General features: G+C 43.6%; 1 protein-coding gene across 10 annotated transcripts in view; it reads left to right on the top strand.

The window, feature by feature from the left end:
* SLC44A5 (solute carrier family 44 member 5) overlaps positions 1–16,745 on the top strand; it is a 371,344-nt gene that overhangs the window by 26,149 nt on the left and 328,450 nt on the right. For 2 of the 10 annotated variants that reach the window (XM_072649876.1, XM_072649875.1), the window contains exon 1: positions 14,197–15,659. The exons of 5 other annotated variants lie outside the window; for them this stretch is intronic. The gene's annotated coding sequence lies outside the window, so the exon portion shown is untranslated. Of the gene's footprint in view, positions 1–14,195; positions 15,660–16,745 lie in introns of those variants that run through there. 3 more of the 10 variants (XM_072649872.1, XM_072649873.1, XM_072649868.1) reach the window with 2 other exon arrangements.

Here is a 16,745-nt window from a genome sequence, read left to right as displayed (position 1 = left end):
TTTTCCTTTAATCTCTGAAATGGCAGTTGAGTCGCTTGGAGGCTCAGGGGAGAAGTTCCCTCAGTCTTTGTCTCCCACTGTCTGCTCCCGTTATGGGCCCAGGAGCCTTGGCACTCACACCTCACCAGTGGCTCTTTAACCCCAGAATGCTGACTGGAGCCCAAACCTCCTCCCAAAACCTCCATTTCATAAGGGCCCCAAGCCAGCCCCCTCTTCCTTTCCAACCACCTGTGCTCCTTGGACTCGCCCTTGGACTGAGTTCATGCTGCCATGCTAGTACTGCCTCCCCCACTTCTCTGCTCTCCTTTGAGTTGTCTTCTCTGTTACACTGGAAGCCCCTCGAGGACAGAGCTGTTCTTTGTTGTGTTGGTATGCCCAGCCCTTAGCATAGTGCCTACATTCTACCTACAGCTCTTAGCTAAGAAGACTGTCATGATGCTAATTACTTAGTGGGTTAAAATAACATTGAAGGATGCTTACATGTTTCAATTGATTTTGGTCCTCTTCATGTGGGTGTTCCCTTTAACAATGTGGACTGCAGCCCAGGCGATCAGGAATTTGTGTAACTATAGTTTTAGTAGATACTTAGATGAAAACAATGTATTTTTGTCTGTACCTGAGATTTCACGGATACGGGAATTTCCAAGGTGGAAGCTTCCTTCACCAATGCAGAGGGATAGCTTCTCTGCGACTTGGTCCTAAGAGAGTTTCTTATGTCCTGAGACTTGCCCGCTCTGGTATGGGTCAGAGGTGGGACTTGAACTCAGGACTCCTTGACTCTGAGGACGACCAGCTGTCCACTTTATGACACGTCCTTCTGAGTGTTCCTATAAACACTATATATGTATATATATTATACACACGTATGTATATGCAAATATACATACGTGTGTATTTCCCTTCAAAATAATTCCATTTCAAGGGATGCACCTTATATTTGGGTTTGAACAATACAAAATGACTTTTTCTTGTTCTATCTCTGACTCCATTTTACTTCAGTTGTAAAAATGCAGTGTTTCTAGACTTGGAGAGTGGGTCAGCTCCTCATCCTCTCCCATGACTCTTTCAAGTCTGTGGGTAGAAAAAGCCCTTGACCTCATCAGCTCAGAGGTTGCCCCATAGAAGACAAGCTCTTCTTAGGTCCTTCCATAATCTTTTTACTCTCTGGAAGCTCAGTGACTGGGCTATAGCTCTAAAAGGCTGCTTATTACATTACTGAGTAAGACACAACATACCAGACCTGATCAACATGCAGGCTGACTTTTTGCTTGACCTTTCTAGGCAGCTAGACTCTGAATTGGCTGGATAGGTTTCCTCCTATCTCCATCTTCCATCACGGACATTGCTTCTCCAAGAGAATTCTGGGGTCAAGAATGGGGAGTGGAGCTATTGCTTTTCAGCCTCCCCCTTTTGTGCCCAGCTAGCCTGTCCTATCTGTTTAGCAAGCCTTGGGGTTTTTATTGTCATGTTAATGTTAGCAGAAGAAACCAGGTATTTGGAATCTGAGAACCTGGAGCTGAAGATGGGCCCTGCCACTTACCACCTGCCTGACTGCAGGGGCATCACCTTCTCTTGGCTTATTTCCTGTAAAACAAGGGGGGCTGAACCCTAAAATTCCCTGAAGCCTTATGGGGAGCATCCTGGGATTTCACAATGCTGTGAATTTGGGGCTAGAAGTGTCATTCTCCTTTGGCCCTCAAAGGGACTTTCAAGAATCAGTGATTGGCCCAGGGTCTCCAAACCAAAATGTGTGTTGGGTAGCCCTCACTCTATCATACAATGTTGCCAACCCAAGTGGTCCTACCTCTGGACATGTGACTGCTGAGAACCTTATTAACAGAGTAGCTCTTAATGTTGGGGCTTGGTGCCATGGAGGAGACTGTGTATAACTGTACTTATTTCAATATCAGAGCAGAAAAGATGGATGAGAAGGAGGAGGGAGGTGTCAGCAGATAAAAGATGGGAAGGGGAGCCAGTCTGGTGTTGTGGCTAGAGGGCTGGACTTAGAGTCCTGGGTTCCAACTCTGCCTCAGAAACCTCCTGGTGTGTGACCCCATGCAAATCATTTGCCATTTCTTATTCTTGTTTCCTCATTTATTAAATAAGTCACAATAACAACGCCTGCTTCCCAGGGTCGTCCAGAGAAGTGATCGGCGCTCTGTGTGTGAGCCATTGTTAAAACGAAGTGACTTGGATGTTTCTTCTTAGACCAAACCCTTTTAATGGACTAGACATTTTTAGCTAGGTGTTCTTCATGAGCCCCAAAGAAATACATATGTGATGACATACCATCCAAGACACTTAGAATTGTCTACTACTTAAGACGCATCTCAGGCCTGTTGGAAATGGGGAATATATAAGTATGTTTTTAGAGTTGACTAAATAAAAGAAACTGTTAATAGAGCAACATGTAAATGAACATCTTTGGAGTTGGAGAACTGTGTGTTTTTGATGTTAATTTTTAAGAGACATTTGAAAGAATCTGTCATTGCAAGATTGGTCTTTGAAAGTGAATGTAGTCAGTAATGGAAATGTATTGGGGGCGGTCTTTAAGAACTGAGATCAATTACATAGATGGGCCCATGGTAATACACTGAGGGTTTGTTGTTGTGTTTAATTAGGTTATGGTCTAGTTAATTCAGAGAATCAAAGAAATGGAAAAGACCAACAGATTAAACCCAGGAGAAGGTGGATCTTGTTTAAAGGAATTTAAAATCTATGTTTTTCAGGTCCTCTGCCCCTCTGTCCCTCCATATGACAATTAGGTGGTGAAATAGAGGGAGCAAAGGGTTTGGAAAGAGAAGATTTAAATTCAGATCCAGCCTTAGACTTGCACTAGCTATGGGACCCTGGGAAAATCCCTTAGAATCTGTTTGCCTCAACTTCCTTATCTGTAAAATGGAGATAATAAATAGCACCCCTCCCAGGATTACTGTGAGGCTAGATGAGATAACATGTAAGGTGCTTTGTATACCTTGAAGTGTTCCAACAATGCCAGTTATTAGCATTCCTCTTTTTGTTTTAGAAGATGCCTCGAATGTTGGTGCCATCTTTCTGTACGTATATGTGGTTGGTGGAAGCAAAATCTGATGATGCTGTTTGTGTTCAGGCTGCAGGCACTGCTTCTGCTCCAATAGACTCATTGCAGTCCATTAACGAGCATTTATTAAACTCCTCCTAAATGCCAGTGCTTACTGCTGGGAGACAACATCAATAAATCCGATTTTGCCCTCAGGACATTTACCTTCTGCCAGGGCAGACACCATGCTCATGTAGCACTCCTTTGGGCAACTAATTCCCTAAATTACAATCATGTCCGGGAGCCTGGCCACCCGAGGATGTTGTTTCTTGGAGGTTGAAGGGCCCTGTAAGTCTGCACCCTTAAAACTGCATCACTTCACCCTCATTGCTGGGATTCCTTGAAAAGCAGTCAGCTCAAGGTGAAGGCATTGACCAATAGGGGACAGGAAGGCCGGTAGTCACCAGACTCTGGGGCTCAGTTTTTCTCAAAGAGATGTAGCAATGGGGGCCCCTAGAGTCTGATCCTAGTAAATCACATTGGTGGGTGGCCCCTGTGCCCAGGTACCTCATGTTTTCCAGGACCACAGCTCTCACTGGTGCTTCTCTCCTTGAGTCGCCCTCCCCCTCTATTCTGAGCCTTTCCAGGGGATTGCACAGCAGGACTCTCAGATTATGTTCAAAATAAGTACAAGAAAGTCTTTTTGAGTCCCTGGAAGCGTCAGGAAAGACCTTGGTCCAAACATGGAATCTAGGGGCAACTAGGAATTCTAAGTAGTTTAGATGATGGGATGAAGTGCATTCTAGGCATGGGGAACAGTCTGTACAAAGATATGGAGGTGGGAAATGGTCATTGTATGTGAGGAACAGCAAGCCGGCCAGGTTTAAATTTTTTCTTAGTATGAACTTAATCTGAACTTGAATCTCCATATTCATAGTAGAATGGAAAAAAGAGGATTGTTCATGAAACTGAAATCTCTCATGTACAGCCTTATTTTCCTTTTAAATGCATATATTTAAATCTAAATTATCCTCAAGTGTATATTAAATGCATATAATAAATTCAACACTGCTTCCAAAACAGTCCGCTTGTCTGTTTCCTTCTGCTCTCTCCTGTGCATTCTTAAATGTGCATGCTCCAATGAGCATCTTCTTTCTTTTTTCTTTACACGCCTACGTCTAGCTCTCTTCTTTGACTCTTTCAGTCCCAATTGAAAACATAAGAAAACTAAACCTTTGTAGCAAATGCTACAAGCAAAACAAATGGCTACGTTGGTCATGTCGGGAAATAGATGTCTCATTTTGCCATTGCTCTGTTCTATGACCTCATTTTGAAGTTTTCTTGGCAAAGATACTGGAGTGGTTTGCCATTTACTCTGTGACTCATTGTGCAGATGAGAAAACTGAGGCAAGTTGGGTGAAGTGACTTGTTCAGGGTCATGAAGCTAGTAAGTGTCTGAGGCCAGATTTGAGCTCTGGAAGATGAGTCTTCCTGACTCCAAACCAGATGCTTCCTGACTGTGGCACCAACCTAACGGCTCTTCCCATTCTTCATCTTGAGTCTCAAACCTTACTGTCAAGACATGGTGAGCAAGCTCCATCATCAGTCCTCTGACTTGTGCTTGATGTTCCATGGATCAGCTCTGAAGCTTTCTTTTTCTGTTATTGTTATTGTGAACATTCATCAGTTCTTACAAATGTTGCCAGGTTGTTTTTTTAAACTATTCTTTTCTTCATTTCTTATGGAGCAATAATCTTCTGTTACATCCATAATGCATAATTTGTTGAGATATTTCTCAATGGATGAGCTTTCCTTTTTTCCAGTTCTTTGCAGCTGTGAAAAGAGCTGCTGTAAGTACTTTTCTGCACTGGTGAGTCTTTCCCTTATAAAATTCTTGGCTTATCTTTTAAAACCCTTCACATCTTGCTGGTCACCTGATGCAAGAGCCAGTGATGAACTGTGTCAGAGAGGTCAAAAAGAATGAGGGCTGAGAAAGTGAAGAGATTAAAAGATCTTTGGTAATTGGAGAGAGAAATTTCTGTGGATTGATGAGGGTGGAAGGCAGATGGCAGAGGGAAGGAGAGAGTGAGAGGAGAGGAATGGAAGAAGAGCTGATTTTAGATGGCTTTCCCAAGGAGCCTTGATGCTAATGGGAGGAGAGCCATAGAACGTGAGGCACCAGAAATGGACTGATCAAGTAAAGGCTTGTCTGAAGGATGGAAGAAGTATGGCCATGCTGTGGGCAGCAGGGAGTAAAACAGGGACAAAATGAAGATGACCAAGAGAGTGGGGGTAATGGAGGGGGCGATGTGCCAGAGAACAGAAGATGGAGGAGGATTGATCCATGAGCATCTCAAGGGGCTTGCCTTGCCAAGGAAAAGGGCTCCTCTTCATGCATCATACTGTGAAGAAGATATGTTTGACATTTAATAAATGCTTACTCACTGACTTTGATCTCTTTGGGGTATAGGCAAAGAGGCCAGTTTGGCAGGACCATCAGATATGTGAAGGCAAGAAATGGATAATCTGGCTGAGAAGACTGCAATCTCAGGGAGCTTTGAGGTGCCCAACTGAAGCTCTGGTTTCCTGGAATTCTAACCTTGCCATGTCTTGGGTTGCGACTCTGCAGGTCCTAAAGTCTTTTTCTGTCCACTCTGATTGGAGTGACCATCATCAGCCTACCCAGGGCTGCCCAGCAGGGCTTCTATTCACTGTCTGTTGTTCTCCCCTCCTTGGTTCAGCCCAGAGGATACACAGCTCAGCTAAACGAATGGAAGTGATCTCTTCAAAGCAGCCCCTGTCGCATTGAATGAGACAGAAGCATTTACATGATCCATCCATCCCCATAGAACAGAGGATAGGGAAGTTTGTTTTCCTAGGTGATTTCCTCCCCACCCACCCCCAATTCTTTTGATTTGAGCCACATTCCCTTTTGGCTCATAGGAATTCTGGAGACTCTGTGATGGCTTCCTAGAAAATATGTATCTGTAAATGAACAGTTGACATATCATTAAGCATCCTGTGGTACATTCCCTGAATCAATACCAGTGTAGTACACAGTCAACAGGAGGATTCATTTATCACGTACTGGCTGGTCTCATCAGAGTAAGTGCCCTCTTAAGGATGCGAACTCCTCTTTCTGGATGGCGACCTGTGTTGCCCTGTGATTAAACCAAAGTGTCCAAGTTTAAACTCATTCTGTTTGGGACTTGTGAATAATAATATGCCTGATTGGAAGGGTTTACTGGAACAGAATGATCTACGGGAGGGAATTTAATCTTATGCTGCATTGAAGCCATGTGCTTGGAAGGTAAGATGCTTGATGAACTCATGAACAATGTAGAAATCCAATGGTCCTAGTTTCTGGATGATGTTTCCTTGTTGTTGTTGTTACTTTTTACATCGCAGACATTCCCAGTGATATATGGCAGATGGAGGGTGGTGTGGTTCTGGGAGATCCTGGTTCGGATCCCATCTGTTCATTTTCAGAGAGGTGCCATGGTCTGGCCAGCTAAGCACTCTGCTCAAGCAAGGAGGCTCTGATAGTTTTCACCCTGTGATCCTGGACACATCTCTTAACATCTCTGAGTCTCAGTTTTTTCATCTGTAAAATGGAGTTTATGAAGGAAGATAGGGACTTGAGATTGGAAAGGATGGATTCAGATTTGAGAGTACTTTAAGTGCTAAGGTGAGTCACTTGTTATTCTGGAGCAGGAGTCCTTAACCCCTTTCTGTGGTGGACCCTTGCCCAATTAGTCTGGTGAAGGCTAGGGACCCTTTCTCAGAATCATGTTTGTGAGTGCATAAAGTAAGATACATAGAATTCTGAAGGAATAGTGAAATAGTTATCAAAATGGAAGCAGAGTTCACAGATCACAGGGAGTAGGAAGTCATAGCAGACTTTTGAACAAGGGAGGGATATGGTTAGGACTTCGCCTTAGAAAGATTGTGTATTTGTGGGTGCCAGCTGAGGGTGAGATGCTGCGAGGCACCTAAACCCAGTGTCTGTTGGATGGAGAGCTGTGAAGACAGTGTCGTCTTCTCCATGATTCTCTCTCAGCCAGGAGGTGGGTAGTGAAGTGGAAGGAGCACTGGACTGAGAGTCAGGAGACTGTGTCTGATTTGGGGGAGGGGAGAGGACAGTGACCTGACTTGGGGCAGAGCTGGGTTCAAAGCTGAAGATCGTGGGCTTGAAGACTAGTTCTGCCTCTTCCCTGGGTGAACTTATTTGGATTCTTTCACCTCTCTGAGCCTGTTTCTTGCTCTGAAAAATATGAAGGGACTGGATTGTGGACCCTTTTAGTCCTACTCTCACTCTATGACTAGCACTGGCTTTCATGCTTCTCTCTGGCCTCAGTTTCCTCATCTGTAAAATGAGGGAGCTGGTCTCCACAGCCACTTCCAGCTCCATCTCTATGATTCTAGGACCAGATGGTCCATAATGGACGTCTTGGCCCCCATTTCCCGAGCTTCTGCCTTTGAATCATAGACCACTGTGACCTAGCATTACTACTGCCGTATGAGTAAGAATCAGGAACATTTCTTGTTTTCCTATGGGAGCTCCTGAGGGCAGGGGCCGTCGCTGTCCCCTTCACATCCCCAGGGCCTGGTATATAGCAGACGCTAATGAATGGTTGTTGGGTGATTATCCAGATCTTTATTTTTATCTCTTAAGATTGACCCTGTCCTGCATCACAGAATAGAAAAGGTGCCTCAGGGAGATCACACGGGATGGAAGACCTTACAGGGTGACATCAATGGCAGATATTATCATCATTATTATCAGTTACACTGACATCACCAACTTCACGTGTGTCTCTAGTTCATTTGAGTGAAATTAATATAACTTCTTGCATCCAAATGTCCTTTGGAAGAAAAGAATCAATGTATGTTTTCCATCTTGCCTTCCTTCCTTTCCAGTAGAACCAATCACCACAGGGCAGGCTACTGGGGGCAGTCTGGGAAGGTATTCCAGATGAGAAGCCAGGGCTGAATGACCATCTTGGCTCTTTCATGGGACAAGCCAGGGGAGAATGTCATCTTTATGCCTTCGGGTCTCCTTGCATTCAAGGTGTTCGCTGGGACACTCTTGGCCCTGGCTTTGCTGATGTATCTCTCTTCTTGCGACCTTGTGAAGCTTCATTCAGCTAAGCCTAAAATTAGATGAGCTGAGACTTTTGCTGACAATCTGAAGGTTTACCGTATTTGCTGAGGCATTAGGTGCACTCAGGCATACGGTGCATAATTATCTTTGTCATAAATATTGTATCCATATATAAGATGCAAGCACTTTCTGAGCCTCCACATGGTAAAAAACTACAGTTCCTATGGCAGCAAAAATGTTTGTCTGGAGAGGGATGCCCACAGGGGGATATGAGATCTCCTCGTCACATTCAGGGTCGTCTTGGATTCTTCTCTTTCCTTCATATCAAAGAGGAACTTTTTTCCATTTTATCAAGTGTCAAGTCAAATCCAATTCTACAAGTTTTTATTAAGCATCTACTAAATGTAAAATACTGTGTTATGTGCTAGGAATAGATCGATAACAGAACTGGTCCTGACCTTCAATAAATTTGCATTTTACTGAGTGTACACTTTTCCATAATGTTTTTTTCCAATTATCAAGTATTTCTTTTTTCTCCTTCCCACTCCACCCCCATCCACTGGAAAAAAGAAATGCATAATCCTTGCATCGTATGAGCATAGTTGAGCAAAACAAAATCCCACGTTGGTCACGCCTTAAAATGAGTTTGTCACTGCATTGATCAGAATTCTAAAGGATTTCAGAATTGCTCATTTTTAGGATCTTGAGTTTCTAATACAAGCTGTCTTTCTGGTTCTCTGTATAAGCACATAGAAGTCTTTTCAGGTTTCTCTGAAACATCTCTTTCTTTATTGTTTACAGCACAATACCTATTCCAGCTGAGATTTACAAGGTAGGGGGACCATTGTTCACACAAAAGCTGACTGAAATTTTTCAGGTTATATGGCAAGAGGAGGTTATCCCCCAGGAGTTCAAGGATGCCTCCATTGTATATCTCTATAAAGGTAAAGGGAATAGATTGTTCTGTGACAATCACAGAGGGATCTTCTCTTAGTCATTACTGGCAAGATTCTTGCTAGAGTCCTCCTTAATAGGTTGATCCTTCACCTGGAAGATGGTCATCTACCTGAGAGCCAGTGTGGCTTCAGAAAGGGCTGAGGAACAGTCGATATGGTGTCTGCTGCTCGACAGCTCCAGGAGAAATGCCAGGAGCAGAACAGAGGTCTGTACACAATGTTTGTAGATATGACCAAGGCCTTTGACACTGTTAGACATGAAGGCTTATGGAAAATTATGTCAAAATTTGGTTGTCCAGAAAAGTTCAACAATATTTTACATCGATTTCATGATGGCATGTTTCCCAGGTTCCGAATAGTGGATAATGCTCTCATGCCTTCCCAGTCACCAATGGAATGAAAGAGGGCTGTGTGCTTGTTCCACTCTTTTTAGCATGATGTTTTCAGTCATGTTGACAAATACTTTCAATGAGGATGAACATGGCATCAAGGTCAACTACTGTACTGATGGCAAGTTCTTCAATTTGAAAAGGTTACAAGCTAAGACCAAGTGGAGGGAGTGTTGGTGCATGATTTTCTGTTTGCAGATGATTGTGCACTCAATGCAGCCTCTGAAACTGAGATACAACACAGTATGGATGAATTCTGTGCTGCCTGTGCTAATTTTGGCCTAATAATGAACACCAAGAAAGCACAGATGCTCCATCAGTCACCACTACATCATCCATACGTGGAACCATCGGTTACAACAAATGGAGAAGTTTTGAATGCTGTGGATAAGTATACTTCCCTTGGTAGTGTACTTTCCAGGGATGTACACATTGACAAAGAGGTTGATGCATGCATTGCTAGAGCTAGCTCAGTGTGTGGGAGGCTCTGAAGAAAAGTTTGGGAGAGAAGAGGTATTCAACTGACTACCAAACTGAAAGTCTACGGAGCCGTTGTGCTGACCTCATTGTTGTGAAATTGTTGTCCATGTGAAACCTGGACAGTCTACTAGCACCATGCCAGGGAACTGAATCGGTTCCATTTGAACTGTCTTAGGAAGATTCTGAAGATCACCTGGCAGGATAAGATACCAGACACTGAAGTCCTTGCTTGAGCTGAACTGCCAAGTATTCAAACTGTGCTTCAGACAGGGCAGCTCTGATGGGCTGGCCATGTTGTTCAAATGCAAAATGTACACTTGTCAAAAAGACTATTTTATGGAGAACACACATGGGGCAGGAGATCATATGGTGGTCAGGAGAAACGATACAAGGACACTCTCGAGGTCTCTCTTAAGAACTTTGGATTTGACTGTGCAACATGGGAGACACTGGCACAGGACCACTCAGCATGACATGCCCACATCAGAAAGGATGCTGTGCTCTTTGAGTAAAGCAGAATTGAGACAGCATAAAGTAAAGGCAGGATTTGCAAATTTGTGATATCCACCCCAAATATTCATAAGGACTATCTGTGCCCAACCTGTGGCAGAGCATTCTGAGCTTGTATTGGTCTGACCAGCCACAGTTAGGGTTAGGGTTTCATAAGTTATGAAGTGTGGCTCTACCCATAATAAGGAGCCAGCATTCTCTTCTCTTCTCCCTTGAATCTCTGGCTGGAATAAAATTAATTTTGAAAACGGCAATCTCTCACAAGGGGAGGATGCTCCAATCTTCCTTTATCTTGCTTGTGTTCCCGTCCCTGCATTTAACAACTTTTCAACAACATTTAGAAGCATTCCGCACATCAGTTGGATATTGTGAGCCTTTGGCAGTCATTCTGTTTCACACATTTTCTCGAGGTCACTGCCTTCTGTTGTTTCTCTTAACCACCAGCACAAGTACGCCCACAGTCCCCAAGTTATCTGATATCTTGATAGATCAACAATTTACACCAACAGTGTTTCCCCCTCAACTTCCCTTCTTTTTTTCTTACAGTGAGATGAGAGTAAGCATGCTCTCTCTAGGAATTCTACTCCTGTACGTAGGGGGTTGGCATCAGGAGTTAGTTGCTCATAGGCTTCTCCGTACCTGGAGAACATCCAAAACTATGTTAATTTTTCACGCCACTGGCAATATTCTTGGATGTCACCTTTTAAATGTTCCTATTTGTGGAGGAATCTAGACTTCCAGCACTGCTGCAGAGCAGGCTGGGCAGTTTTGTTCATTGTGGGGGAGAGGGGGAGTTGCATTTTCTGTGAGATTTGGGGGCAGATTCCTACTCTCTTAAAGGGATAGAGTGATAGAGAATCAGAAATAAAGAGGTCAGTGGCCGCTGCTGCTTCACCCCTTATAAAATACAGACCATCAAGGAGACAGTAGAAACTAGTCCTGAAGATAGTTGCCATTTCCTGAAGTCCATATTTAAATATCTAACTGATTTCATTCAGAGAAATGCTCTCAGTTCTACTCAATGTCAGGAAGCCTCTCTGAGCCCGGAAGAGCCTTTCTTCCTACTGGGTTTTTGGTGCGTTCTTTCGATCAACAAAGCAGAACTCTTTTGTTGTTGTTACGAACCAATCAGTCAGTGAGCATTTATTACATGCCAGGTACCGGGTACACAGAACCTACCAAACAAACATTTCTATATACAAAGAACAGAAAAAGAGGATTGTATATGAAGCAGCGAATCACTATTACATAGAGTTTATTTAAAAGTACATATTAAAATGAACATGATAGCGTCAACACCGTCCTGTTGTCTTCATCACTTTCTGAATTCCCTACTATTTTCTTTTGTGTATTTTTAATTTGTTTCATTGACATTCTTTTCTTCCAATCATTGTCAATACCCACCCATTCATACCCATAAGGTTTTCTCTCCACAACCCCCGCTCCCCCACTAAACATCCTCTTGTTGAACAAATAAGTATATTTGTTATATACTGTGACTGTGGCTGAAAGCTCACGTGCTCTTTGGCATTTCCAATCTGTTACCCCTTTGCCCAAGGGCAGGTGATAAGCTTCCCATTAGGGTTTTGGAATTACGATTGATCCGGATCATTGTTTTTAAGTCTTTCGTGGTTGTTTTCCTTTGCAATTTTGTAGTCATTTCATAAATTCTTCTCTTAGTTCTCGCTTTACTTTGCATCAGTTCATACATGCCTTTTCAGGTTTCTCTGAAATTTTCTTTCATATGGAACAATAATATTCCACTAATTCATATGCCATAATTTGTCCAGCCATTCCCCAAAAGATGGATAACTACTTTAGTTCTTTATACAATTAAAAGAGAGGCTATAAATGTTTTTGTGCATGTGAGATGGTCCTTTTGCTTCATCTTTGACTTCAAAGAGGATGCACATTTTTGTGACTTTTTTGAGTGGAGTCCCAAATTTCTTTCCAGAATGGCCAGACCAGTTCACAGCTCCACCAACAGTGTATTGGTTTTCCTTCAGCCCCTCTAACAATGGCCATTTTCTTTTCTTCATATTTGCTGATCTAGGGCAGCTAGGTGGTGCTGGATTCAGATGACTCTGGAGGAGAAGTGAGGCTTGGTGACCTGCACAGCCCTCCCTCCCTCAAGACAGTCAAATGCAAGTCATATCATTATTATTTCTCTGATGGCATGGTCTTTTTCAGTATCGAAGGACACACACACACACACACACACACACACACACACACACTCATTTGCTTATCTAAGGGGTATGATTTGGAACTGCAGGTATCTTAATGTGAATTTCTCTTACCATTAGTGATTTGAAGTATTGTCTGCACATGCACACACAGTTGTTAATGGCTTATCATGAGAACATTTAAATATCCTCATATCATTTCTTTGAAAGTGACTTTTCATTTTTAAATTGCCATATTCCAAAAGACTTCAGCCTAAGGGGATAGGAAGAAACACTCAGTTTAAATGTGTACCAGTAGCCTATAAAAATGTGTAGAGCTTTCGGATACATTTTCCATTTTAATGATAGTTTCTACTTCCCCGTGGCATGGTTTCTTTTCCTAATTTCCTCAGCACTGTAGTTCAGTTGTTATAACATTAGACTTTGTAGGATTCATGAGCTCCTTTATGCAACACTCCCCCCAATGGTAGGGATTGTATCCTGTTCAGTCCCTGGTCATGCCTCTATTGCACTCCCCTTCTGAGCATCCCCCTGGTACTCTGGAGGCCCATTAGAAGGTTGCCTGTACCAGCTAGTCCTCGTGCCCTCCATCTTTTATCCCTTGCTCTCACTGTATGACTGGTCCACTTCCTTTCCCAATCATACATTTCCCGGATGATGTCTTTTATGCCACTTCTCGAAATTGCTTTAAGAAAGAATAAAAATAAATGCACTCACAGGAGCCATAGGGTAAACTAGAGTGTTTTCATAATATCTCAAAGCCTCATCTGCCATTTAAGAGAGAAAAGTAATTACTTTCTCCTATTGATGATCTAATCTTATCCAAATGATTCCCAAATCTCCTAGAAACACTTCAGTTGTCAAATGTATATTGATAACATCGAGCCAGTATTACTCCCAGCCTCCCCTCCCTGCTGGGGCTTCTGCAATATAATACAGGGGAGTGTGCATTTGGGACTTCAATGGAGCTCTGGCTCCAGCAATGGGGGTAGGCTTGCTTCTAATTCCAGCCACTTCCCATTCTCTTTGCAGCCCACGGAGGGCATCAACATCCTCTCCCCATTTGAGCATCAGCCCAGACTTATCGGTCCCTGGCTGTTCATTATAATGAACTTAGCCTCCCATGTGCCTAGACCATGTGCCATTGTTGTGTCAACCCCTGAATTCCTTTGGTGTGATGTTGCTTCAGTTCATTCTTCTTTCATCTTCCTCAAAGAGTCAAGAAGCATTTAGTAAGCACACTGCCAGACACTGCACTAAGTGATGGGGACACAAAGAAAGGCACCAAAGATGGCCCCTGCTCTGAGGAAGCTCACCTTCTAATGACAAAGACAAGATATAGACAATGACGAATCACCATTAAGTGGGGCCAGTCACAGAGGGAAGGCTCTGGACATGAGGGGCACCAGGAAAGGCCTCTGGCAGAAGGGGAGGCAGCCAGGGGGTCCAATGAGGAGGGAGGCACTTTTGGGGGTGTGGCAGCCAGCATCAAGGGGCCAGTGACCCAGAATGGTGGAATGTGGGAAAGGGGCAAAGGGTGCAAAGACTAGGAAGGCTGGAAGGATTGGGACTGGGTAGGTGGGCAGGGCCAGGCTAGGAAGGGCTTTACAAAGCAAATAGGACTTTCTATTTGATTTTGGAGGCACTTTATTGAATTGGCAGGTCATATGGTCAGAGAGGGGAGTTAGAGCTTCAAATTGTATCTTTCTCCCCAAATAGTCAGTCTCTGAGTTGTGTTTCCTCCAACCCCATCCGGATAGCTTTGCCTCAGATGAAATGTATCCAGTTGTGCTGTACTATTTTCTGGGCATCTGAATCCAAAACATTCTGCCTTCTAAAATGGTGGCATGCCCTTTGCAAAATGGACATCTTGCTTTTCCCAGAGAGTCTTGATCACAATCCATGACCTTGAATGACTCTCAGAAGGCTGGTTCCTTTAGGATATTGCCCTATTAGGGCATTAATTAATGTTAAAACCAATTAATTAATTATTAACATTAATGGTTAAACTGACTTTAACAAAAAATATTACATGGTTTAGGGCCCCAAAGTCTCAATTGCCCCTGCTGGGGATGTTAACTATTACTAGCACTTATGTAAATCTTAATGATTTGGAAAGGACTTTACCAATACCTTCTCATTTGATTCTCACAATGATCCTGGGCACAGGTGTTTTATTATTCCTGAGAAGGGCTTTGTCTGAGATCATGGGAAATGTTTGAGACTGGATTTGAACCCCAATCTTTCTGGCTTGACGTATAGAATTCCATTTACTGTCCCTCCTGGCTGAAGGTATGTTTTATGTGTGGGATGGCACCAGTGAGAATACATCCGTATCCAGTTTTCTTCCCTAAGGATCCAGAGGGCATTTCTCTGTCTCACACACAATGAACCCAAATGTCCATCCTCCTGAATTCTCTAAAGTACAGCTAGGGGCTAGTTCTCCAGGGTCACAGAGCTTAGTGTCTGAGGCAGGGTTGAACTCTTTGACCTCCTGGGGCTCAGGGACCATTTTCTTTTGTTTTATTTCCTTGTTTGTATCTTCAACACTTGACCCAGTGCCTGGCACATAGTAGGTGTTTAATAAATGAGTGTTGACTTTACTTGATTTGAATTTGGGTCTTCTTGACTTCAAGACCTTCAAGACTACTGCTCCATCCTCCAGGCTGCTTAGCTTCCTCTAACATATCTTGGTAAAATGTGAGTTGCTTTGTTTGTCCTTCCCAACATTTATTTCCCCAATGGACAGGACCCCATTGCCATCTCTTAGATGAGCACAAGTCACAACAATCTGCGTGTCATCACCTGCAGCCACCTCCCCATGGATAAGTGTGTGGAGCCACCTAGAATAGCCTTCCATGTAGGACAGAGCATCATTCCACTTGGCATTGTGATGTATGATGGGCTCATTCCTAGCCTGCTGTTAGAGGCTGGTACACCCCAAGGCATGGTACTGCCTTGACTCTGCCTTCTCCTTCAGGTCTGGCCCATCTCCTACTCTTCGGGAACTTCCAGGTATGAAATACAGGGGTTATTGGACCTGAGCAGATGGGGAGGCCCTAGTCCACTCTCTGGTTACAGCTGAAAATGCTCCAAGTAAAGACAGGCCATGAACATGCCCCCTTTCTCCCTTTGGTTTCTTCTCAAGATTATTCCATGGGATTGCCTTCCTTCAGTCAGTAGAGGGCATCATATCATTTATACGTTCCCAGGTGTGACCAGGCCACTGACCTGTACAAGAATCATCACTAGCTCCCTGTTGCCCAAAGGACAATATGCCAACATCTTCTTTCAGGCCCTCCACAAGCTGTTTATAACTGCCTGTGCTACCTTGTTTCAGACTACTTCTCTCAATGAACACTACATCAAAGCTCAACCAAATGACTACTCTTGATGTTTTTTGGCTTTGCTATCTCCTACCTTCTTGCTTTGTGTTCATGTGGCTATCATAGTGGAAAGCTTTGCTGAACTTGGCTTGTCAAGTCCTGGCCAGAGCCAAGCATTCAATGAGTGACCTTAGATAAGTCATGTAATTGAGGCTTTGAGTCTTGCTTTCTTTGTCTATGGAATGAGGGGGCTAAATGAGAAGGTATCTAAGGGTTGTTTCCAGGTCTCAGTCTAGGAGCCTATGACCTCTAATAGGAGTGAAAGGGCAATCCCAGGGAAAACCTTTTAACCATAAAAACTGTTTCTGGGCCCATGTACCCACTTCCTTCTCCTTAAGGAATCCCTCTGTTTTGTACTCTTGCACATGTCCTGGGATCCTGGCCTCCACTGAAAGTTCAATCGCAGGGTATCCTGGCCTCCACTGAGAGGTGGCCTGGCCTCTAATGTCTCACCCCTGCTGACCTGTTAAAGCCTCAGTCTAGTGCTCTGGAAAACATTATTTAAAGCTCAGGCTGCAGTTTACGAATTTAATTACCCAAAGTGGGTAATTAAAAAAGACACTCAATGTACAGCATAAATCAGGCATGTAATTCCTACACTCAAAAGAAATGACCATAGACCCAAGCGGCTCCCAGAGCTCCTCTGACAGAATCATTCAGAAGAGGACTCAGTACCTTAACTGTACCCTCATGGTGGGGCCAATGAATAGGCCTT

Source organism: Notamacropus eugenii, chromosome 2 (genome assembly GCF_028372415.1).
Source record: "Notamacropus eugenii isolate mMacEug1 chromosome 2, mMacEug1.pri_v2, whole genome shotgun sequence".
Taxonomy (NCBI): domain Eukaryota; kingdom Metazoa; phylum Chordata; class Mammalia; order Diprotodontia; family Macropodidae; genus Notamacropus; species Notamacropus eugenii.
The sequence above is the reverse complement of the archived record's forward strand: the minus strand, read 5'-3'. Positions and strand labels throughout refer to the sequence as shown.